Below are 24,979 nucleotides of genomic sequence, written 5' to 3' on the forward strand. Positions count from 1 at the left end.
CGGGCGCCTGGGTGGCTCAGTCGGTTAAGTGTCCCACTTCGGCTCAGGTCACGACCTCATGATCCGTGAGTTCGAGCCCCTCATCGGGCTCTGTGCTGACAGCTCAGAGCCTGGAGCCCGTTTCAGATTCTGTGTCTCCCTCTCTCTCTGCCCCTCCCCTGTTCATGCTCTGTCTTTCTCTGTCTCAAAAATAAATAAAATTAAAATAAATAAATAAATAAATAAATAAATAAATAAACTCATCAATAAAGAGGAAAGCTGCACAAACGTAGTGCCCCACCCTCAACCCCAATAAAGGCAGAACTCCTTCTCTGTCCCTCTCTCTCCTGGTGACCTCGCCGTGTGGCCCCAGGCAGTGCTGTGTACCCTCAAGCATTGGTAAATAATAAACCCTATTGTTTCCCAAGGTTTCCCCATAGTTGCTGCTGAGAGGTATTTGCAACCCTAACCCTAACGAGGGCCGCCCCGCCACAACACTGACTCTGGTCAGGGGCAATGTCCCCGGGGGGCTCAGTAAGAGCAGCAGGGCCCAGGGGAGCGCCCCAGGCAGTCTGAAGGCTGAGACTGACACAGAAGGGTACTTGACACACAGCACCGGCAGTTAGGACTGCTGTGTGTCCAGAAGGGTCCTAAGCGTTTTTACATATATTAACGTATTTAATGCTCACACAGCACCCTATGAGGCTCGCATCACTGACATCTTCTGCGTCCATTCTGCAGATGAGGAAATGCAGATCAAGACAGGTTAGGTGGCCTGCCCAACACGGTACAGTACACAAGTGTGACTTAGACTCAGACTATCTGTCTTAACAGTCTACACTCGTGGGCGCCTGGGTGGCTCGTCCGACTTGGGCTCAGGTCATGATGTCAGGGTTCGTGAGTTCGAGCCCCGCGTCGGGCTCTGTGCGGACAGCTCAGAGCCGGGAGCCTGCTTCGGATTCTGTGTCCACCTCTCTCTCTGCCCCTCCCCTGCTTGTACTCTGTCCCTCTCAAAAATAAATCAACTATGAAAAAAAAACATTCTAATACTCTGAATAGTATTCTTAAAATTACTCTGTGGTTCACAGAAGGTGGGGTGGGGCAGTGATAAGGCCAGGGTCCCAGGTGGGGCCCGGGTCATGGTGAGCTGTGTCCTGCTGTGGAATGTGGACTCTGTCCCAGGGCCATTAGGGACGTGGACACTGAAAAGAGGGAGGACATGACTGAATGCCCTTTAGGAACAAAGGTTATTGGCGAATGCCCAACTGTTTACCATCCGGGCACGAGTGGAATAAACATCAGTCATTTGAGGCCAACTCAATCTGGGGGCTTGGCTTCCAGAATCACATAGAAAACTTCCACGCATCTGGTGGCCCCCCTTCTTGTGGCACGAGTACTATCAAGGCCACGGGGCCTGGCCGCAGTGGTTACCCCAGAACGTCCACCCTCCCATGGAAGAAATTCTGCTACAGCCTCACGGCTCACCCGCGGCCCCCCGCTCTGGCTCAGCTATGAATAACCACAGACGTGAGGGGTCAGCACTGGTCACGGGCCAGGCACCGCGCCCCGCTTTGTGCACACCCTCTTACCCCGATAGGCAGGTGGGTGCTCCACTGTCTTCCTTACAAACGGGCATCCAGGTCACAGAGCCGGAGACAGACAGACGGAGGAGGCGCCAGGCCCAGTCCACCCTGAGATCTATTCCAGTGAACCCTCGGAGCTTTCGTATCCCTGTGGGGTCCACCTCGCCTGCCGGGCGGGACCAGCCGCATCTTCTCAAGGGAACGACGAGGCTCAGCAGGTTAAGGGCCCGCGGCTGGCAGGTGCGGGGTCACAGCGAGCTTGGGGTGAGGCTTGTGGCTTGTTGCTTCCCCCCTTCCAGCCTGGCCGTCGACCAGAACTGGATCTTTGAGCACCCAGGGAGGCCCCTGCGCTGCTGCAACTGCCCCGGTCTCAGCTGTGGGTGCCTGACCTTTCTAGAAGATACTAATGATGCCTGCAAAGTGTGCCTCCCTCAACAACTGTAAGGAGTGTGCGCTCCCAAGGCCAGAGGGTGTGAGGGTCCCCCGCTCCGTTTTACAAACGAGGTAACAGGTGCAGGGAGACACTGGTTCCAAGGGCACCAGGACCAGTGAGGGATCTATGGGGGCTGCGGGAAGATACGCCGTGCAAGGTGCTGGGAACAAGTGCGAGCAGAGGGAGAGAGCAGAAGCCTGCCCTGTAAGCGGCGTGAGAGCAGAAACCAGGTCTCAGCTCCTTACCGCTGTGTCTCCAGTGTCGGGCACTCAGAAACTACCTGCGAATGAGCCTGTCCAGGAAGGGCGGGGGGTGGTGGGGGGGAAGCTGAGAGGGAGTTTCAAGCACTGTTAACATGCAGTTAACGTCTACTCTCGTTTTCTCTGTGTTCCACCTCCGCACCTGCAATCAAGCCCTGTGATGTGTCTGTCGCTAAAGCTCCTTGTGTGGATCAATCCACAACCCACGAGTTCTGGGACCGTACTTTGGCCCCTTCTCCTAACCTTGGCCACTCGGGCTGTCTCTGATGCGCTGCTATAAAGGAATCAGGCAGCGAGGATCATGGATGGACGGGCACCACAGCAAGCGGACTGGGCTCCAGAAGCCGACCACGTGGCTTGAAAGCCCAGCTCCCGCACCTGCTGACAGCTGTGCATCCGCGGTTAAGTTACCTAGCCACTCTGTGCCTCGGTCTGGTCCCATCTCTAGTGAAACAGAGCAGGGAGCCCCCAGGGTGGCTGTGGGGGGTTAAATGTGTCAATGCGCAGGGCTCTTAGGAGAGCACGTGACCCGCAGTCAGACCTTCTGGCAAACAGTCTGTCAGCACTTATACTCGCGAAGTTCAGGTGATTCCTTAGAAAACAGTTCTGGAAGTGGGATCATAAGGTAGACAGATCCCTTGTAGACGGCAAGGAAATTGCCTTTGAAAGTCTAAGAAGAGAAAGGTCTTTAGCCCTAACGGATTAGCCCAAGAACAAGGGCTTGGGGGACCTAAGGAGCCAGCCTTTCTGCCGAGCTCTGTCCAGCCTCCTGCTGTAAGGCACCCCCTGTGCTCCGGGTACCCCGGGAGAGAGAGCACTCTCACCCACGCCGCAGGAGGTCCCGGCCCCGGGAAGCTTAAGCCCCAGCCCCTGGCAGCACCCCACTTAGCTGGGGCTTGTCTTTCACTTGAAACTCATAATTCGTATCGTTATTTCTCAAAGAGAACTCCCAAATTGTTTTAGCTTCAGGCCTCCCCACACTCCGAACTGAAAGTGCGCACACTCTTGACTTGTTCATTTGTCTGCTTCTCCCATGAAAGTATTAATATCTCAAGGGACAGAGCTCTTGTCTTCCCCTTTTGTCCTCCCTCCCCACCCGTCACCCAGGCTGGCTGCTTGGCATAGTGCCAGGGACCCAGAGCGTCTGCTGCATGAATGAATGAATGAATGAATCAATCAATGTGTGCATGAACGAACGAACGCATGGGTGAGAAGGAAAAACACAGCCTGAACCGAAACCTCTCTGCTAATTCTACTCACTCCGCTAGGACGCCCACCTTAAAATCGTCGGGTACAAGGTGCTGGCCAGTCTTCAGATGCTCAAAGCCAGGGCCCCCGGGTCTCCTCTCTTCCAGGGGAACAGCCCCTGTTCCCCAACCCTTGCTCTTCTCTTAAAGGTTATCAGCAATAGAAATTCCATCTGGGTCTCACTGCTGTCCGTATCTCTGACCACCAACACTGCCTCTTATCTAGTGAGGCTGCCTTCGCCTCCAGTCCGCCTCTGGGCCCGCTGATAACATTTATGTTTTTGGAGGAAATGCTTGAGTCCTGAGGGATAATGCCCACTTACATGGCTCTTCGAGCCTGAAAAGATACACTGGAGCAAACAGGCCTGGCTTTCCAGAGCGAACGCCAGGGAGGAGTCCCCGTGGGTCCTCCGATCGGGGGCCTCCTCACCTTCACTGTTGTGCTCTCCTCTGGGCGGTGTCACTGGGTTCCACCGACAGCTCCTCCTGGACCAGCATCCTACACCCGTCCCCACCTGTCCCCCTGCCCTGCCGCCCGCATGGTTAGGTGCCTGCTTACTGCCAGTCTCTTCCTCTTCCCCACTCTCTGCTAGGACGTGAGCTCCCTTTGTCTGCCCAGGACAGTGCCCGGCACATAGAAAGAGCTCAGGAATCGTCGTTAACGCACACGCTATTGACACTAGCATTCGTCAAATTCACAACCTACCATCGTCCTGCTGGGAGCTAGGGATACAAAAGCCTCTGAGCTTAAGCAACTGGGCCAGGAATACCCCCACTGCAAGACAGGAAATGCCCTCTCCCCCAGAGACGCCGACTTCCGCATTCACACCCTCAACCTGATCAAGGTCTTTGCAAGCCCGGGAGAGCAGCCACACAACACCCCTCCCCCCACGAAAACGCTCGTGCGCACATACACAGTCCCCCACGGCTGCACGCTCCTGCGCCCCATGTGCATCTCTGCACACCCTGTTGTGTGTTTCGCGACTCCATCAGGGACGCCGCCTGTAAACATTTCCTGGGAAGTGAAGGAAGTGACCACCACCGTGCTGTCGCCTTCCTGCTGCTCTGGGTGTCAGCGGTCTTGGATCCACGGGGACGAACACTTGCCCCGCCTTTGGTTCGGCTTTTCATCCGAGGCAGCGGGGTCTCCCCAGGCCATCTGGTCCAGTGCCAACAGGCAAACAGGCGCCCGCTGTAAACTTGCCACATTTAGCAGCCGTGTCGCTTTGCGTAAGTTAATTCTCCTTTCTCGTTTCCTCATCCGTACTTGGGCCACTGGGCTGTTATGAGTGGTCACGGTAAGGGAAGAGTTTGGAACAGGGCCTGATCCATAGTTTAATAAATGGGATGGTCTGTGGTATTGGCACTGGGCCTGGGTGACTGTTCAGCGTCAGGAAGACAGATGTGGGTATCAAGAACGTTGTAGCCAGCATCTCCCGTGTGCGCTCGTGGTGTTTTTAATACATCAGTTGATTTAGAAACGATCTCGGTGATGTACCTATGTATGGATATTCACATACATATGACGTACACGGGTGTATATACAGATGTGTATACACATGTCTATAAATACGGATGCGTGTATATGTATGACAAATGTATATGTATACACATGCACACACACACACACACACACACACACACACACACTGCCCATTTCTCAGCTCTGCCTGCTCAGAGGGCCTAGAGGCAATGCCACCTCAGTAGCAATGGACACATCTTGTGACCAGAGGATATTTCTAGATGCCATTCTCCACCGAAAGGATCCAAGGCTCCTTGACCAACTGCTGATTCCATCCTTAACCAACTGATAAAGCCAACAATGCAGGAATGGGACAGCCCAGCATCAGCCTTCCAATGTGAGGCGTTCAGGACACCCTGTGGGATGCCTGTGGGATGCCTGGCAAAAGCATAAGATCTAAATCGGATCACGAGGCAGCATCAAACACTGAGGGAGAGTCCGAAAAATAATTGGCTTGAACATGTCAAAAATGTCACGAAATGTAAGGCTAAGGAAGTTTTCCAAGAAGGACACATACCACATGGGCTTCCTTTTGCTATGAAGGACCTCGCAGAGGGCAATTGCTGAAATCTGAATAAGGTCTAAGGATCAGATAATAGTAACAAATCAATGTTAAGTTTCTGCCTTAGTTGTATCGTCATTGTAAGAATTTTCTGATTTTAGGAAAAAATGGAGAGAGGAAAGGCTAGAACAAAAATAATAAAATGTTAACACTTAAGGAATCCGAGTGAATGGTCCCCGGGAATTTTGGGGGGCTGTTTTTTGCAACTTATCTGTAAATTTGCAATTATATCAAGACAAAGTAATTGAAAAAAAATCAATTGAAAAGAATACCCTGGGTTCACATACTGAGAAAAAGTGAATATAGTGCTTAGCACAATAATCTGAAGCTCTTATAATATCGTTGTTACCAGAACAGTGTACCCAGCACATAATAAGCTGAAAATGGATAGATGATATTATCACTGTCAGTATCATCACCATCACCCCTGTTATCCCTGACGTGCTTGATACTAACTACACAAAACTCAATACCTTTTCTTACTGTGACTTCTAATTACTTCATATCTGCATTCAACTCCATCGTCTGAAGGTCCATTATGGAAACACCCGTTTCAGGTGCTTCCAGCCCTCACCTGCAACGGTGCTGAGTTTGAAGACCAACCAAGAGAAGAGAGGTAGGGCCCATTCAGATCTACACGTACGGACACATATCAGTTCAATCTTTTGCCATCGTCCGAATCTCTGCTTTGTTCTTGCTAGTTCCTGGGCAACCCAAGGTCGACTAAGCCCAGCTCCTAAAGACACAACCTAGGGCCTTTGCCCATAGACCTCCTGGATACCTAGAGTTTCTTCTCTGTTCCCTCTTCAGACCCATCCGTAAACACTGGGCATCTCAGTGACTGGGCCTCTTATTCTGCACTGCACTGCCTTATTCGATAAGAGGAACCTCCTATTATACCCCAGTCCTGACCCATCCAAGATGGCGGGACTATTGCCAAGTCCAAGCTTCTCCCCAAGGGTCTTCTGTGCTCAGACCATTTCTGGGATGTGATAAGGTCCCAATCATCATTAATGTGTGTAACACGTTCTTTAAAAGTAAACCCACAGTCCTTTCCCTATCATCTTTTGTCCCCATCACTCCTCATTCTCTCAAGACTCACAGAAATCATACCTTTAGCTCATTTTCCTCCTCTCTTCGTTTCTCACCTCCCTTGCCCCTATCTTCAGCCTATGGAGACACTATGGCCATTGCTTCTTCCCCTTTTCAGGAGACCCCATACTGTGTCTGACCTTCCTACGACCATAGAAAGGCTCCTATTTGTATCGACCTATTTGTATATATAAAACTGATAAATCCTAAGGTCCAAGCGGCTTAGTTTTTACATGGAATTATATACAGCAACCACAGGTTGGCTGTCCAAAGAAATTTTAAAAGCAATTCCATGTTTATAGACAGGCAGGTAGACACAGATATAGATGTCCTCACCAACAATCATATAGAACAGCCACACATGCACAAATACATGCACCAACCTTCCTTCTTCCACAGTGGTTGCCATGATATCCAAGCTGAGTTAAACACTGGCAGATCGAAGAGAGACAGCCCAGGGCAGGGCGATCAAAGTTTCCCCAAGCCCGCCTTCCTCACTGATGGAAACGTTCTCAATGTGCACGGTCCAAAATGTTAGCCGTGGGTCACATGTGGTGACATGTGGCACTTGAAATGTGGTGAGTGTTGAGTGAGGGCTGAATTTTTAATTTTGTTTAATTTTAATGAATGAACATTTAAATAGCTGTATATGGAGTGGCTACCTGCGGACAGCTTAACTCTAGTCCAGGGCCTGGCAGGCTTTTTCCATTAAGGACCAGACTAAATATTTCAGGCTCTCAGGCCACACAGCCTCTGTCACCACTGCTGGTGTGCTGTGACAGCAACCACAGACATACTTGAACAGAGGAGTGTGGCTGGGTACCAATAAAACTTTATTTATAAAAAATGGCCAGGCCAGTTTTGTCCTGTGGGTCATAGTTGTTTGCTGATGCTCGCTCCAGCACAGCATCATTCCAGACCTTCTTTGAGATGGCAGGCATTGGTCTTACGAGGCTGTTCCCAATCCGGTTTTTAAGTACTTGCTTAATGAAAACACAGAAGGCTTTCCTTTCAAGAAAAAGAGGTCACTTGATATCCTAACGGTCCTACATTTTTCCCTTTAGGAGAAAGCCTTCCCTCTTAACGGAATGTCCCCGGGGAGGGCAGGCCAAATTATAAAGAGATCAAGACAAGACATCTCTCCTCCGCGACTCAAGATTATTCTACGGAAGAAACCAGAAAAGACAATACCTCTCACTCGTGCAAGGGGAAGAGGGCAGTCATTTACCTAAGTATGCCCAGGGACTGTCCACTTCCGGTCCTGGCCACAAAGCTCAAAACGTTTGCTCGCCACAGCCCCTGGCGATGATAGTCACTTCTGGCATTTCCAGGTCAGAAAGGTGGAGTCTGAAAACGGTCCCAACTGGAAGGGAAGAGGAAGAGGAGAAAAGTTGAAGTCACTTTTGACATTTTGCTCATTCGTGGTCTTTTGAAAATGACTCAGGACGATTAAAAGGCATTCGCCCAATGCCCCACACACCCACCCAGTGATTTATGCGTCAAGTATTTTTTTTGAAAGAAACACCTATCCCGTTCAGTGCACACAGCCAAGCACCAGAAACAGAAAGGTGAGTAAACCATAGTTCACGCCTTTAAGAAGCTCAGGCTGGTGGAGAGGACAGAAAAATAAATAAGCATCTCATGGCAACACGATACAAGGACGTGAATGATATTTGGCAGAGCGAAGGGAGAAATGACCAGCCCAGTAGGAGGCCAGATGGATCGTTTTAGCTGCTCCTTGCTCAAGTGAAACGCCTTTTGGCAAAAAGAAAAGGGTTGGGGAAAGGGTCTCTGAGGAAGACGAGAAAAGAAAAATGTATGTGAGATCAGGGCTAGGATGCACCAGGGAGGCCGGGTGGGAGATGGTTTGGGAAGGCCTCACCCTTGAGTAAGAACAGAGACCCGCAGTTGAGTTCTTACTGTGCCCCAAGCACTGAGAGATGTACCGACCACACGTTGTCTCACGAAATCCCTGGGGTGGTCTCCAGGATCATTCCCATTCAATGGATGGGCAGCTGGAGCTGGGAGAGCTCCTGTGAGCAACCCTGAGCAAGATGACAAAGGCAGTGAGGGGTAGAGAGCGGCCCCCAAGGCGACACCCCCATTCTGTCTGGTTCTACTGTCCTCATCTTAGCCGCCAGGACAGGTGCGTACGGTAACGGCCCCCTCCCATTTTCTCCGGCCACTGTGTACGCACGCTCCTTTGCAGAGTGGTTTTGCTCCCTCTCCCCACGTGAACTGAGGTCCACTTCTCCACCCTCTGAATCCGAACTTGGCCATGTAACTTGCTTTAGCCAGTGAGCCAATAACAAAAGACAAAAAGCTTCAAAGGCGCTTGTGCCCAAAACTTCCCCTTCCTCGCTGCTAGGAATCACTCTGGGGCCACACTGGCCCCTGAGCTGGTCCCCTGGAGGAGGACAAACACCATGGGAGAGGCTCCAGGCATCCCAGCCAGCCCGGCTGCCCCCCCCCGCCCCTGCCCAGTGCGTGGACCACCCCACTGAGTCCCAGCCAAGCTGCCGGGACCACAAGGAGCGTCCAATCAACCCACAGATTCAGGAGAGATAACAAGTGTTTGCTGTTTAAGGCACTAAGGTTTGGAGCTGCCTGTTAGGCAGGGAAAGCTCACCGATGCAATCACCAAGTAAGCTTTACGCTGCCGGCAATGGTGATAAAACACGATCAACTTGCAACTTAGAAAGACAGGTCAATGGGGGATGGGCATTGAGGAGGGCACTTGTTGGGATGAACACTGGGGTTGCTATATGTGAGAGATCAATCACTGAACTCTACTCCTGAAGTCACTATTACACTATATGTTAACTAACTTGGGTTTCATTTTTTTTTTCTTTTAATCCTCACGATAATAAAACGAAAGATCGGCCTGTGTGGGTGATTGCCCAGAGAGGAGGAGGGCCAGAACTAAGGCAGGGCTGTGGGATAAAGGAGATATGGGAGGTTCAAGGAGCTATTTTAGATGTAAGGTCAACAGGATTTAGTTACAGACCGACCCACGATTTGTCTAAAGGTGCCTGGTGTTGACAATAAATAGATTCTATTTGGAGCTCGCTGAGGGGGCGGGATGTGGCCACAGACGACACGCCAAGTGGCCTGAGCCACAGCAGTTGGGGCTCAGTGTCACAGCAAATGCAAGCACCCGGGATGGAACTTTCTTTTCAGCCCCTGTTGTCTGAAAGAAGAATTAAGGTGAGCTGCTCACCGCCCCAGCCTCCTGGCTGGACCTGCCTTTCCCACCTCCTCTGATGCCTTTCCCTGCTCTTGGCGGCCCCCGGAGGGATCCGTGTAAATTGCAACCCCGACCTTCCTCCCTCCCATCACCAGCTGGCACCGTCCTCTTTCCCTCTGTGCTGTCCACACACTCTTTAGATTTCAGTATCGACGGCCTTTCCCAGGGACAGCTTTGCCGGCCGCCTCGACAAGGCCGGTCCCCGCCACTGCCCAGAATTCCCTGTGCTCCCAAACAGCATGCGCCACTGGCCTGATAACTCCCTGGGGTCACAGGTGTGCCCGTGCTACATGTCACTCCGTCACCACCACCTGGCACGCGGCTTACCGCGTGGGACAAAGTCAGTTCCTGTTTCCTGAGTGAGAGAACGAACAGAAACATTCACGTGTCACCCGTCCGAGATGTTTTCTTTAACGTACTCCTTTCCACACTCCAAGCTGGGTTAGCCACCTTGCCGTCGGGCACCCGCGGCTTGCTGTGCTTACCTTCATTCGTTTGCGCGGGATTCCTGGCCCCGACCTGGCAAGCTTGCAACTGCGGGGCTTTTCCAAACTACAGCTGTCCCCCAGGTGTCGCCCACCTTCCGTGGCCTCCGTTTCTCAGCTCCTGGCGCACAACTGGGGCGCTAAGCGTGCAGAGAAGGTAACTACCCCACTCTGCACCTGCTGGTCCTAGGGAGCAGCCTAGCTATTATGCACGGAGATTCTCCTGGCCTTTGCTTGTCAACACGCGCCCCGAAAACCTCTTCCGAGGTGGTTCTCTTCCCGCGGCACCCTGCCCTCCTGCATCTCCCTACGTTCCACGTGCTTCCCTACCCTTCCACGTGCTTCCCTACCCTTCCTCTCCCGGGCCTTCGCCCTTTCATTTCTATCCATCCAACTGGTAGCCGCTCCCGGCCCAGGCCCTCAGAAGCCAACTGCTGGGTTTAAACCAGGAGATCTGGAAGCAAGAAACACGTCCACCAACTCTATCTGCTACGTGGGAGATGAGGGCCCATAAGTCATTCCTCCTTTACCCCTAACAGAGCATCACCATCGGCGAGCCCCCTGACGTTCTTTTTGACGTTCCTTCCCATCATGCAATAGAACACGATACATCTTGTCAGGGGGTTTTGTTCTCTGATTTTGTTTCTTTGGGGAGCAGGGGAGGGGGCTGGAGGCAAAACTCTGCATCACCCTGGGAGGAGCGCGGCCAGTTCGCTTAATAAATCACGGCTTTCTCCTCCACGTGAGAAGTGATGATCCGGATAACCGTGAACACTGGACCCGGCTGAGTAATATTGCTGCCCTTTGAAGCTACAGGAGTCTGTTCCCAGAGGCCGGTGGCCATGTCATACTCCAAAATAATCTGCCTTACTGCCGGAGGTGCCGACAGACCAGGAGAGGCCGGCCAAGCCAGGCTGCGTGACTGTAGACAAACGGCCTTTCTCTGAGCCTTAGTTTGCTCCTTAGTAAAACGGACACCGCACCTGCTTCCACTACTTTGCAAGGCTCTACTGCGAAACAAGCGGATAAAAACCAACGTGAAATCACTTTAACAACAACGGCAATGAAGTAAAACTCGCAGTAGTGAGAGCCTCCGAGACCACTTGTGATGGCTCACGGGCACTTTCCCAAACTAAGCCCTTTGTTCTCCAACGCTCTGCTAATCTTCACAAGGATGTCATGTGAACTATTTTTGCATCATTTTGCGGATGAGTACCTGGCGGCTTGAAGAGGCTAAGCAACTCGTTCAAGGTCGCAGTCAAGACTGGAGGCCGAGTGATAAACCAATTCCTACCCTGCCTAGCACGGCGTAGTTCACGACGGCGCTCACTGAGCCTCGGGTGCGCCCGTCGAGCTCGCTGCTCGGCCCTGGCAGGGACCACAGCACACTCTTGGGTTCTGCCAGTGAGGAGCCCACCCAGTGGGGAGGGGTGCGGGCACACAGCCGGCAGCCGCGCCACCCTGCACCCCAGGGGGGAGCCTGTCAGTGCACAAGTGGGTGGTTTCTTAATCCGAGTTCCTGTCCGGAACACGATGATCACGACCGTGGAGAGTGAGATGACCACAGAGACGGGCAGATCTGTCTGCCACGGGGACGGGTGACCCAGATGTAGGCAGGTGCAGGGACGGATCAGAAGCTGGGCAGTGAGATGACCCAGAAACGCCTGGAGTAGGAGCCGGGTACCCAGAGCAGGGCTGCTGGCCAGCTGGGAGCAGGGTGCAGGGCAGGGGAGCCACGGGTGCCTGGGCCGGCTCCAGGGTAGAGGAGTTGAGCGGCCCCTTCCTGAGGCAGTCGTGTCTCCCCTCTCTCGGCCCAGGGGCTGAGGAAGCCGGCCCCGGCCTGGCGGGCTGGCAGGAAGGGCACTGTACCCGGCAGGAAGTACACACGCTTGTCCTGGGAGGGCTGTCCTCTCATGCGTCCCCTCCCTCTCTGACAGGGCTTCAGCTGGGGGCGGTTTCTCCGACCGAGTGGATTTCTGAATTCGGAGGCCAGGCGCTGGTCTGGCAGCTTCGGGAGACGTTATGATTACTGACAGCGAATGGATGGATGTGGACGACGAGGCCAGCAGCGGGCTAAGCAGCCTGTGCGCATGATTTCATTCGGTCTGCGCAGCAGTCCTCTGGTGGCCGGGGGCAGGCTGACCCCCATTTCAAAGATGTGGAAACTGACGCTCTGAGGTCGTTTGCCCAAGGCCGCAGGTTAGGCAAGGGGCAGAGGTGCAATTCAAAGTCAGGGTCACCTCGTACACAGACCCGTCTCCTCGCCTTCTGGCCCAGCTGGGCTCTAGAAGGTCGTCTCCCCACCTCACACCCCACAGATGTGTAAGTTGGGGGGGGCTGGGGCGGCTCACTGGCCTGCACCTCTGCTCCGGGCTCCCTAACATCATCGGTGGCTCCCAGCTCTGCAGCGGCTTCAGCTTCTGGTTCCCAGCACCGAATGCAGTCTGTTCTCCAAGCCCAGAGAAATAAAGACGTGGGAACTTCTCACCCGAGGCAAACACCCCAAACACCGCTGGCCGTCACCCCCGCGAGCACCTGGCCGCTCCCTCCCATCCGCCGCGAGCCTCAGTCTGTTGGTTTTCCAACAACGCAGGTCTGGCTATGCCTCTTTCTAGAAGCAGGTAAAGAAACCTCGGTCGTACCTCACTATGAAAAACTGAAGGTTGCTCAGAACCCCCAAACCGCAACCTTGCCATTTTCCTCTCTTACAACCCGCTTCCTCAAAGCACACGAAGGGAGGGGGTGCCCTGCTTCCGTCTCAGGGTTCCTCCATGAAGTCCCCTGGGCCCTGGCTCTCTCCACCCTCACTGCCACTGTCACCAGATCCCACCGTCTTCCAGCTTGAAGACTGTCTGTTCTCTGGGGCTTTCCCCCATACCCCCTCCTCTCTTGTTCTGTTGAGCCCAACTCCCAGCCAGGAAGATGGGTGGTGCGGCCACAGAGCACCAGTGGGAAGACTGAGGCTCGGACATGGAAGTCACCTGCCCCAGTCTCAGAGATGACAAACGGTGTCCCCCACACTCTGCCCCGGAGCCCGTGTTCTCCTGGCCCTCGCCGCCCCCTCCGGCCCCAGGCCTTTCCGGAGGTGTCCCCTCGGCCTTCCTCTCTGGGGAACCTGAATTCGCCTTCAGAGCAGGGAGACCGACGCTGGAGGCCTAGCAGCCTCCTCTGGGCCTCCCGGCTTCTCTGTACTGCCCAGAATCGCGCTCAGATCTAGGAGGGATTGTGAAATAAGATGCCTGTGTCTGTTTTCCAGGCAATCGCAGCCTAATTAGGGAGGCACAACTATGTACTTTTGAACAACAGTTTGCGGACTAGGGGAAAGAAGGAGGCGGGGGGAGGGAGGAGGGAGAAAGAAAAAGGGAAGGAAGTGAAGAAAGCAAAGTTGTGCTGACCATGGAAACCTTGAGCCAGAGGACAGGGCTGGCGTCACTCAGAGTCTGTCCGAGCTGAATGTGACCTGGAGTGCCACCATTAACCGTCCTATTTATAGCCCTTTGAAATGTGGCTTGGTGAAGTGGGGGGGGGGGGGGGGGGGCTTTGTTCTTTTGGCCTCTTATCTGATTCTTCAGAACAAAAGGAAGGGAAGGGAGGTGGGGGGCAGGTTGGCAGGGGTGTGTGAGTGCGGGTGGTCAGACCAGACACACTGGACCCAGGGAACATCTGCCACGTGGGTGTGTCACAGCAGGATCTGGTGACGCGAGATGGGGGGGGGGGTGTGTAACAGCTCCCCCCAACCCCGCTCGACTCAACCTGGGGGACCTCAGGCCCAACGGCCAACTTTAATGAACCTCAGCTTTCCCAACTGTCAAAACACTGATAACTATAATGACCGCAGAGCCCTGGTTAGAACGTTAAATGAGCCCGAAATGTCCAGAACGCGGTATTTCCTGAGCAGAAACTCCGGAGGGATAAAAGGGCAGACGGCCGCCAGAATCCACAAAATGCAACCCAGCCTTGCTCAGAGGGAGGTCTACAGGAGCCCGTGGGCAGGGGTGGTCTGGGAGGCTGCGGTGTAAGCACTGTGCCAACAGAGCAGCAGAGAGGGCTTGGTGCAGGGGGTCACGTAGGAGACCCGGCCGCTGGGGTCCCTGGCTGCTGGCCTGGGGAGGACAAGGGAGGCTCGCTCTCTAGGACACCCCGAGCTTCCCAAGTCGGGCAGAAACCCAGCGGTAAAGGCAGGACTTGGCAGCTGTGAACTGCGGGCTGGCTTCTCGCCCCGGCTTTGCCCGCTAACGGGCTGAGGAATCACACAGGTTGGCCCTCTGTCTGCTTAGCTGTAAAGTAGGGGGCAGGGAATATCTAAAATGTCACGTCAAAGTCTTAGGTGCCTCCAGGGTCCAGTGTCACCCCCAAGCTTCATAAGCCCAGACCACTTCTCAGCCTTAAATTCGGACAGCCCCAGAGCTGCACCCTATCACCTCCTCCAGGAAGCCCTCCACGGCTGGAAGGTCTGTGTGGCAAAGAGCTTCCTAATCCACAGAGGTGACCAGAGAGCAAAGGGTCACTGCGTGGGGCACGGATCTCGCCTATCGCTAGCGGTGTTCAAGCAGACGCAGAACCACCACAGGGGAGAGTGGAAGGGAGGAAACAATTCCCGGGACACCGTGCAAGGGGTTTCTACACTTGAACAGGGATCATGACGACCAAAGCACACACTTAGCAAGCACTTGGAGTGGGCACTCTGCAGGGCACCGTTCTAAACACTAAGTGCCAACTCATTTAGTGCTCGTTTAGTACCTACTGGGAGGTGGGTACTATTACCCATATTTTATCGATGAGGAATGGAGGCACAGAGAGGTTAGGCAACTCGCTCAAGGTCACACAGCTAAGACGCGGCAGAGCCAGCATTTTTATTGAGCGAATCAATGAATGACTCAGTAGATGAATAATTGAAATCTTGGAATAGGGGAAGGTTAAACAAGGGCACTGCTAAGCCTCTTTGCAAATGCTGGCATTTTACAGCTCCTTCTTGTTTCATGCTCTATAAACGTGCACCGTCTGTAATGTGTTATCATTCAATCTACTCAAACACACCTTCCTCCCCCACCCACCCCCCTGGCTCCGGATCCCGTCACAGCTTCTGACACTGTGGCTCCTGCTCAGAGAAAAGGAGAAACCTCCTTTACTTCACCCCAGGGCAGATTCCCAATGATGCGGAGATATTCTGCTGTTCAAAGCTGTGTCCGGGGCCAGTAAATTTTTTCACCTTCTTCGGACGTTTGGCCTGGTAGAGACATCAGTTTAGTTCTTATGATCCTAGAGTTCACAGATCGTTTTTGCTTAGTTCAGTTTGTTCCCTGTCATAGGTAGAGACAGAAAAACTAGCAGGAGACAGAAAAACTATGTCGGAACCAATTCTTCAAACCACTCTGAAAGGCGTGATTTTCATTGGAAATTTCTGGTAGGTGGGGGAGCACGACCTCGCTGGCTTCTAATCTCCCTTTTTCATTTTACTTTCCTTTTTTTGCCGGAAGACTGAGGTCCCAAAACTAAGATTTTGCTTTAGCAACAACCAGGAATACCCCCCACAAGGACATTCTTGTTTGTGGCCGCTCATACGTTTCCCAAGCAAAGGTCTTTATTCATCAGACTCTCCACCAGGTGGTAGGATTAACGGTGTTTTCGAGGCAGGAGAACAACAGCAGACCTTTCACTCCATTGTGAAGATGTTATTAAAAGGGAATTTTCCAGTGTTGCAACAGCAACTTCTACTAATCATTTTACTTGGAGCAGGTCGCTCAAAGACACCTGCCTGGGGAGCTGGGTGGGTCTGCATGCCTGGTGACAAGCTTCATATTAATTAAGCCTTCCTGCTGCTCACAGCCCTGTCTCCGACCCCCGCGGGCTCCCAGACCTTCCTCAATCCCCAGGCACCATGGGGATCTCAGAATTCGATGTATGAGTACAACCGGAAGGAAGGGTGCTTGCCATCAGCAACACAGGGTCCGACACGGAGGCAGAAAAATCCGGCAAGTCTATCAAGGTTAGCTCAATAAACCCATCCAGCTGGCACCAAATGGTGAAGCAGGGAAAAAGCCTTGGAGCCCCACCCGTCGGGACACAGCGTGCAGAGGACAATCAGGACCGCGCTCCCGCCAAAGAAGAGGCTACAGAACCTGGGTCCCTTTGCCGTGGCCATTGGGTGGGATGGCACGCAGCTTGGGTGGGCTTGGGGACAGATGTCCAGTGCGATGTGTTCTATATCTGCACCTCTGAGGAAGTCTATTTCCACCCTTGCCGGCCCCCCGATGTAGAGACACCAGATGATCCTGGGAATTACACAACATGAGGCCTGAGATCTCGGGCTTCGGGCAGAAACGGAGCAGTTAGGAATTGCCACTTTTCTAGCTGTGGGACTTCGGGCAAGCGGCTTCACTTCACTGAGCCTCAGTTTCCACATCTGTAAAACGGGAGTAGGGGGGAAATACAAACAGTGACCTTACGGGGCTGCTATAAAGACTAGGAAAGCAGTATCAAAGGAAGGGTCAAGTCGCTGACCAGGTCACCTGACTCATCTGTACCATTCAAGGTGAGAGGGGCGGGGGTGGGGGCTGTGAGCCATGGGCTGATTTAGATGAGTGAGGGGGCAGCCAGGCCACCGTCTGGTGCTGTTGTGTGTCGGAGGCATGGGCTTATGCCTTCCCAGGAGCGACCCACTTTGCACGTCAGTAACTGCGGGTACATGGGAGATCTGCCTGCAGAGACCGTGTGACCTTGGGTAAGTCACTTCCTCTGCAACCTGGGCAGGACCCTAATCCCAGGGTAGCAGCTAGAGAAGCTGCAATGGAGCCCAAATAAGGTCAGGGCTGCAGATGCCCATGGCTGTGAACGCAGAGGTCAGGGGTTTCAAGAGGTATTTCAGCTCCCACACCGCTAGCAACTCTCTTTGCCTGTTACCGCAATAGCACAATAAAGAAAGGGAGGGGGAACGAGGCCCCGCAGCACCGGGCCAAGCGATTCGAGGGATTTATTTTGGGCTCCAGTCTAGTCTTCCAAGGAAAGAGGTTTTCTTTTCTTCTTTCCTTTTCTTTTCTTTCCACTGAGCCTTTTATTTCTGAAAAGGTAAATGCCCAATTAGATGGATTTTCATCTTTCATGTGGAGTTGTTGTAGGCTTTTTGAGCATGAAACAATATTTTGGAGTCATTCCACCCTCTCAGTTAGAGAAGAAGCTGGGTTTGCTTTGGGTTTTTTTTCTTTCTTTTTTTTTTTTTTTTTTCGGTTGGGTTTTTCTCAAGAGCCCTCTGCTAAGTAAATATTCATGAAGGGAATTTTTAGCCACTCTGGTCTGTTAGTTCAATGTGGACTCAAACAGATTTTTTTTTTTTAATGTAGCAAAATCTATCACAATGATATCCATTTGGGTTTGATTTCTTTTTTGAAGGTCGCTGGTGGAATTAAAAAAAAAAAAAGATTTTTTTTTTTTTTTGCATACCCAAATGCGGACCTACCAAAAGTCATTAGTAATCTCTTTTTTAATTCCACCAAATAATTTGGAACGAATGTCCTTTCCTGCTCACCTCTGAATGACTGAGGCTGTTTAACTTGTTATTTTTTATTCTCTTAAGGGCTCCAGAATCAGACTTGATTAGAGAACTTCTACATATTTCACAGGAGAAAAAAATATGTACACACATACACATACGCAGAGTCAGAAGAACATCCCCGGATGTTTTTGGAAGGAAAAAACTTTTTTTTTTTTTAATTTTTTTTTTAATGTTTATTTATTTTTGATACAGAGACACACAGAGCATGAATGGGGGAGGGTCAGAGAGAGGGAGACACAGAATTTGAAACAGGCTCCAGGCTCTGAGCTGTCAGCACAGAGCCCGACACGGGGCTCGAACTCACGGACCACGAGATCATGACCTGAGCCGAAGTCGGCCGCTTAACCGACTGAGCCACGCAGGTGCCCCGAAGGAAAAAACTTTTAAGATAAAAACATGCAAAGAGTATTATCTGAATATCACATAGGCTAAAAGGACAGGAGGAATCACCACCAACCCCAAAACCACACGTCTGAACCCTGACCCTTGTGCACAAAAGCCAACATTTGTTGAGCGACTCTTTGATTTTTCACATCAACTCTACGGAGTATCATCCCCATGACAGAAGAGGAAACTGAGACCCAGACAAGGTAAGTAACATGATCCTTGAGAAATAAGTGATAAGCCTCAGACCAAAACCTTAATTCTGAGGCTACTCTGCTTCTTTCAAAGATGCTACTGAAGTCCCAAAGGCCTTCATAATAATATCTTGCACTTTAAAAAAAAAAAAAAAGTATATTTATTCTTGAGAGAGAGAGAAAGAGAACAGGAAACAGAGAGAAGGAGACAGAGAATCTGAAGCGGGGTCTGGGACACGGGGCTCGCACTCAGGAACCTTGGGATCGTGATAAGCCGAAGTCGGGTGCTTAACCCACTTAAGCCACCCAGGTGCCCCAATGGTATCTTACGCTTGATTCTTTTATCTTACTAGGGGAATAGAGAACAAGGGTTAAAAGTCCGGCTTCCCCCAGAGGTAGGGCCTGGAGTAAGGGAGTTTCCCTCCTGCCTACGGCTTCTGTCCTTTGGGAATCCTGTGACCACCCCCCGCCCCCGGCTGCTGCAGAATCAAATGAGAAGGCAGGTGAGTGCCAGATCACCCTCCAGGGCGGTCCTGCTCCTGAGAGGCCCCAGTAAGGAACTCTCTGGGCTCTGGCTGCTGGCTGGGCTCAGCTCCTGGTGCCCCAAGGATTGTGGAAGGCAGGCAGGACTCAGCAAGAGAGCAGCGTTATCTCCCAGGCTCTTCCCTGCCAGGTTGAGGAGAGAGGCTTTCTTCAGAGGCTTCTAGCAGCTCCTATGCCACACTCCCAGGGCCCCTCACCCATCCCTCCGTCTGCCTCTTGGGGGGCGAGGGGGGTGGGTAGGAGATGGTGGGGGGGGGACGGTAACTGGGCTCAGGTAAACCCTCCACTCAGTTTGTGAGTGCGTGTTTGCTACTGGGACCCAGAATCCTTCTCTGTTCAAAATACCTGCCGCTGTACTGGGCACACCCTAAGTGCTAACTAAAAAGCAGATGTTACTCTATTTATTATCAATAAGGCAAGCTCACGGCCTCCTGCTGGGGGCACCTACCAACTGTCCCACGCAGAGTGGGAATTCTAGACGGCCATCTACCAGTCGAGGAAACGGGAGACTCCAAGAGGTTCGGTGATGGACCTAAGTCCTCGGCCAGGAACCCGGTGGTATGGGATAAGGACCAGGAGCTAGGAGTCCTGAATCCGAGGCCAGGGGTTGCCCTGCCTGGATCCACTTGACTCTGTAAGAAACATCCTGACACCAAAGTCCTGTCTCTAACACTCGTCCCAGCGTGAACCCCGACAGACCGAGTCCACGTGGCGTGTGTTCAACTTTGACGCAGGTCGCACCTGTCGCTGAGCCTGTCAGGCCATGCAGGAAGGGCTCGGGGCACGGCGCACCCCAACCCGTGCACTTCCCCACCGCCCTCCCCCCACCCCACCCCATATTCCAGCTCCTGGTAATTCCCCATGCCAAGCCCTAGGGATAAAAAAACTTTCAAAGTTTTTTTTTTTTGTTTGTTTGTTTGTTTGTTTTTTTTTCACAACCCACAGGAATGAGAAAAGCACGCTGTACCTGTAACCTCATCGTTTGGCCTTGCTTCTTCCAGTGGGGGCTATTAACAAACTGTTTAACATCAACACCGGCCTCGTACGTCAAGTGTTTTTCCATGAGCTTTCCAGAACTTTCCGCCTTCAGTCAACTCCTTTATTTCCCAAGTGCTCTGTTTGAATCCGGTGCCTCCAGAAAGCAGCACCTCCTGTGCTCACCCGCCCGCACAGGCTCTCAGCTGGGGCATCAGGCACTCTTCCGTGCAGGATCGTTAACCCTCACCGTGCGTCCTGAGATAACCCACCTGCACTTGAACCCTAGCCCCCGAGGTGCAGGGCCTGCCTGAGCTCACACAATTAGATGTGGTCATGTGCCTGAAAACCTGGGCACTGTCCCCCACCTGCCTGCCATGCCTTTTAAAACCCCCTCTCTCGACGCAGCCATGTAATTCTGCCATCAAGTTTAAGGACAAGGACGAAAAATAAAGCACAGAATTGTATTTTCTTGAAGCGAAAGCAAAGCAGCTACTTTCTATTTGACAGGCCATCACTGCAGCGCCCGTAACCCTTGGAAGATCTCAGTTCAGGGACCTGCGTTCTGGCTGAGCGGCAATGATGAATCCCACCCAAGCAAACCAGAAATCGACACCTACTGCAGGAACGGGGCCACATCACTGAAGCCCTGAAATCCCAGTTCCCTCACCTCTGCAGAACCACGCAGAACAGACCTACATCCGGCCTGTTATTTTATTTTACTTCACTTTTCTTGGGCTCACTAGCCGCACACCATGTTAATTAGATACCAGTTCTAGGCAGGCAACAAACTACCTTCGCTCTCCTGCGTCGTGACTTCCCTGGTTATTCGGGCTTTGGATCCCCAGTGAATTCTTCCCTGTGGGTCCCGCAAGGCACAGGAATCCACTCCCTTCTCCGTCCCAGCCCTCCCTCGGCACATGCGTGCTCCCACCCCGTGCAAACCATAATGCGACAAACTCTTCAAGTGCACCCGTGCGCCTCCCCGCCACGCGGTGACCTCTGGGGGGATGGTACCAAGGGTCGATCAGAGTTCTTACAACTCTCTATTTCCAGCATCTTGCATGGTGAGTAGAACACAGGTAAGTTCCTAATAAATGCTGGAACAACGGAAATCAAAACAATCCGCCGAACAAGACCCAAGAAACCGTCAAACCTCAGGCTTCCCAAGGAATGTTGGGTTTCCAAGAGGGAAACAAGGACTTCAGTGTAGGGAAAAGAATGAGGGTAGGGGGAAGGGAAAACACAGGGCACTCACCTATTTGGAGTTTATGAGACCAACTGGTGTTCTAGATCAGCTCTGTCACTCAGGGTCCCCTGATTTCCCCTCTGGGCTTCAGTATTTTTGAATTAATATGAAAATATTGGACAAAATGACTTCTATGAACATTTTCAGCTCGAGTGGGAACCCCGTTGGTCCTGGTGAAGTCACCAAGGTCCCTGTTTGCAATACACATCATCGGGGCTCCCCCAAAATGCCACCTCGGCTCTGCCCAGTTTCAGACCCCGGAGTCTGAAACTTCTGGGGCGTCTCTCAATGTCCGGTGCTGAGAATTGCTGACGAATGACTTCACCAAGCGGGCGTGGGCTCTGGGAGTCTGGAGCACTCACAGTGAGTAAGGAGGCGTCATTGCACGGGGTGGCCCTGTTGTCTGTGATGCCAGGAATGCCCGGAAAGTTCTGAGGACGGTGCTGGAGCAAAAAACAAGTAGGGCACAGGCTGTCTTCATGAAGAAAGCCTTTAACGGCCCCAAGGCCATGTCAGCAGAACTCCAAGCCTCTCATTTTGCAGAGAGTGAAACTGAGACCAGAGCCTGGAACAGACGGGTGCCAAATTACAGAGCAATTGCGCACTGGCTCCGGGACTTCCTCTGGGGCCCAAGGTTGGGGCTCCTGTGCCCAAATTAGAGAAGAGCGCTCTCAGAGCCTTGGGTCTGCAAGGGGGGAGCCAAGGTTACACGTGTGGTCCACAACTTAACAAAGGGCATGTGAGCCTTATTCTAGAATTCTCTGTGACCAGGCCAGCTCTTCCACGGGAGGGTGGTGCTTGTCCTTTGTGTATATAGGATTTATTGGGAAGCGGGATAAGGAGATCACTGGTGGATTTGTTTTACTTTACTTTGGTTGCTTTTCATGGTGTGGGAGGGAGCCTGGGGAGAGGGTTAAGGTCTAGATCCCGTAAGGCAAAGCCCTGTCCAAATATAACTCCTCTGAGTCAGCAGCTTGCCACACACAGCAAGGGACTCAAGCTAGGTGAGCTGACCAGGAGGTTCAAAGGCACCCCTTCCTGGGGGCGGAGGGTGCTGCTGAGAACTTGCCCCCAGGAGATATCCTGGCCTAGGGGTTGCTTGGTGCAGAGGGGAGACAGAGCCCCTCACATCCCTGAGGCTCCAGGATCTGCAAGGACCCCTCGCTGCCAGGCCCAAAGACGGACCCGCCCCACCATACCTAGGGGACCAAAGGCTCCAGACAGCCGATTCTGTGGAAGTCCCTGACGTCAGAGGGTTGCTGGTATGTCCAGCTGGGGGAATGCCTAGCCTGCCCCCAGAAAGGGAACACAGGCCTGAGGTCAGCAAGCGGGCTACTCAGAGCCACACTGAGCAGAATCCACACCCCCTAAAAAAAAAAAAAAAAAAAAAAAAAAACCCTCTGCCATTTCTTCTGGCAACACTTCCTGTTTTCTCCATCAGCCAAAGGCTCAAGAGGCCTCCGCAGGCCTGCCCACCCAGTGAGGTGAGGGGAAGATCCTGCTCCGGCCCAGGCCCTCGCCTTGCCCCGGTGGTAAAGCCTGGACTGGCAAAATGCAGGGACAGTACATTGCCAGGCTTGTGGAGGTGTTCAAAGGCAGAGGAAGGGGCCCCCTACTCATTCTGTTATTTATTTGTTCAGCAAAACTAAATATTTTGGAAGATGGGATTTCTCTCCCCGGACTTTGAGCCACCGTATGTGGATATGCATATGTAGTGTGAATGTGTGAATGTGTATATCCACACGTGCACACGTATTCGCACAATTTTATGTAACTCTGTGCAACACATTTGTAAAGTAATAGCGATGACCCCATTTTACAGATATGAAAACTGAGATTCTGGGAGTTCCAAGTCTCAGGCTCGAAGGTCAGAGACGGAGATGATGAAAGACCTGGGATCTACGGGGAGGGTGGGAGTGTGCTGGAATGGTGAACTCTGGTCGATCTTTCCAGCCAACTGTGGGATTTCAGAAAACAGCCAGGCCATGGCTTTGGGGGAAGGAAGAAGAGGTGCAGGAAGGTACCTCCAAGGAGCCCAGGCAAGGCGCCCTCACTGGCGCCCCTTCCCCACCTCGGACACAAGCAGCAGTCTCCGTAGCAGCCTGCAGGGGGCAGTGCGCCTTGCCTTTTGCGAACCGCCTGGGCGCCCTTACGCAGCTCCAGGGAAGGAACACCAGGCGGCTCCGCCCTCAGCTTCTAAACAGCCCAGTTTTGAACCCGGCGCGTAGTAGGTGCTCAAGGCACGCCTAGAGGCCGAAAGGCCTTGGTTAGGGGGATGAACGTAAATTCGGTGGTAGAAATGGGGAGGAGAAGGCGAGAAGGGGACATTCCGGCCCCTGCCAGCGCATTTCCATCTAGAGGCCTTTTCAAACAGCCTTAGTCCCTACTGTGTGTCAGGCGCGGTGGCTACCGCTCCTGGACAACCTCGTTCTCTGCTAATCTCCTTCTCCCCCCACTCCTCCACCCTCCCCCTCCCCCCAGCCAAACACACACGCTCAGCCTTAGCGGCGGTGGGCGCTCGCTGTCTCCCTAGGGGACATCTCGGCCCAAATCCGCGTGGCGAGGGGACCCGCGAGGGTGGTGAGCCAGAAGGAGCCAGGAGTCCCTAGAGGTGGGGCACGTGAGAGCCAGGCGGATGCCTGATGCGGCCCCTCGGCCAAGTGGTCGCTGCCCTCAGGGACGAAGCCGGTTCCCTCTGCGGGACACACAGAGCCCGTGAGACGCAGCGACCCGCCCAGCCCCCACCACTCGCGCACTTCTGGGCGCGCACGTGTCCGCCCGCCGAGCGCCCCCACCGAGCCCTGCGAGTGGCAGGCGCTGGCCGAGACCTTCGGGTAGCAGGCTGGAAGGACTCCGGGCTCCAGCCGCCGATCGGAACCCAGACGCTGCAGACGCCCGTCCCCAGAGACCGGGCCGCGGGGCACGTTGAAGGCAGCCCGGGCGCAGCCTCAACCCCCATCTCAAGTTCAGCCGCGCTTCCTCCCGCAAGGTCACGCTCAAACACACTCAGGCTCAGCGAAAAGGAGGAGCTCAAAGTTGCGCCACGGTCCGGATTCCGAATCTAGCCGTAGCCCCATCCGGGCGCTCCGCCCCAGGGTCACCGCTGCCCTGGCCCTGCGCTCTCCCAAACGGCGGCCCCTGCCCCGCGCAGGTCACACGCCCACGAGACGCAGACAAGTTGCTAACTTTTGTCAGATTTTTTCGCTGCAGCTGCGGCGCCTAACGGGGTTGGGGCGGACTCCGGAGTTTCGAGTTGCCACCCGCACCACCCCCGCCACGCTCCCCTGCGCCCACCCAATACCTCCCTGCCCACCACGCCACGTCCAGCTGCCGCGTCCCGGGCGCCAACTTCTCGGTCGTCTCCGGAGTAACGTGGGCCGGCGGCGTCCCCGGGGGCGACGGCCAACTCCCGGATGTGCTCCTGCTCGCAGCGGATTTGGACGCTCGATCCGTACACTGTCCCGCCGCAGCTCGACCGGATCACCGGCGGCCTCCGCGGGCCCCCGCGCCCCTCGCTCCACCCGAAAGCCCCGGAGCCAGCCACCCCGAGGGGACTCATCCCACCGGCGGCCCCGCTGGCCGCTTCGCCCTCTGGCGGCCCGGACCAGGGAGATTCCAGCCTGGCGCCGGTGCAATGTCACTGGGGCCACCCCGGGGACCGCTGCCCCAGACCTG

At 53.5% G+C, this 24,979-nt stretch overlaps 1 protein-coding gene across 2 annotated transcripts in view; it reads right to left on the minus strand.

Moving 5' to 3' along the window:
* Positions 1-24,979, minus strand: part of ST3GAL1 (ST3 beta-galactoside alpha-2,3-sialyltransferase 1) — a 94,685-nt gene that overhangs the window by 68,937 nt on the left and 769 nt on the right. For both annotated transcript variants that reach the window (XM_060611386.3, XM_060611385.3), the window contains exon 2: positions 7,907-8,041. The gene's annotated coding sequence lies outside the window, so the exon portion shown is untranslated. The remainder of the gene's footprint in view (positions 1-7,906; positions 8,042-24,979) is intronic.

The sequence above is a fragment of the Panthera onca genome, chromosome F2, assembly GCF_046562875.1.
Source record: "Panthera onca isolate mPanOnc1 chromosome F2, mPanOnc1 haplotype 2, whole genome shotgun sequence".
Classification (NCBI taxonomy): domain Eukaryota; kingdom Metazoa; phylum Chordata; class Mammalia; order Carnivora; family Felidae; genus Panthera; species Panthera onca.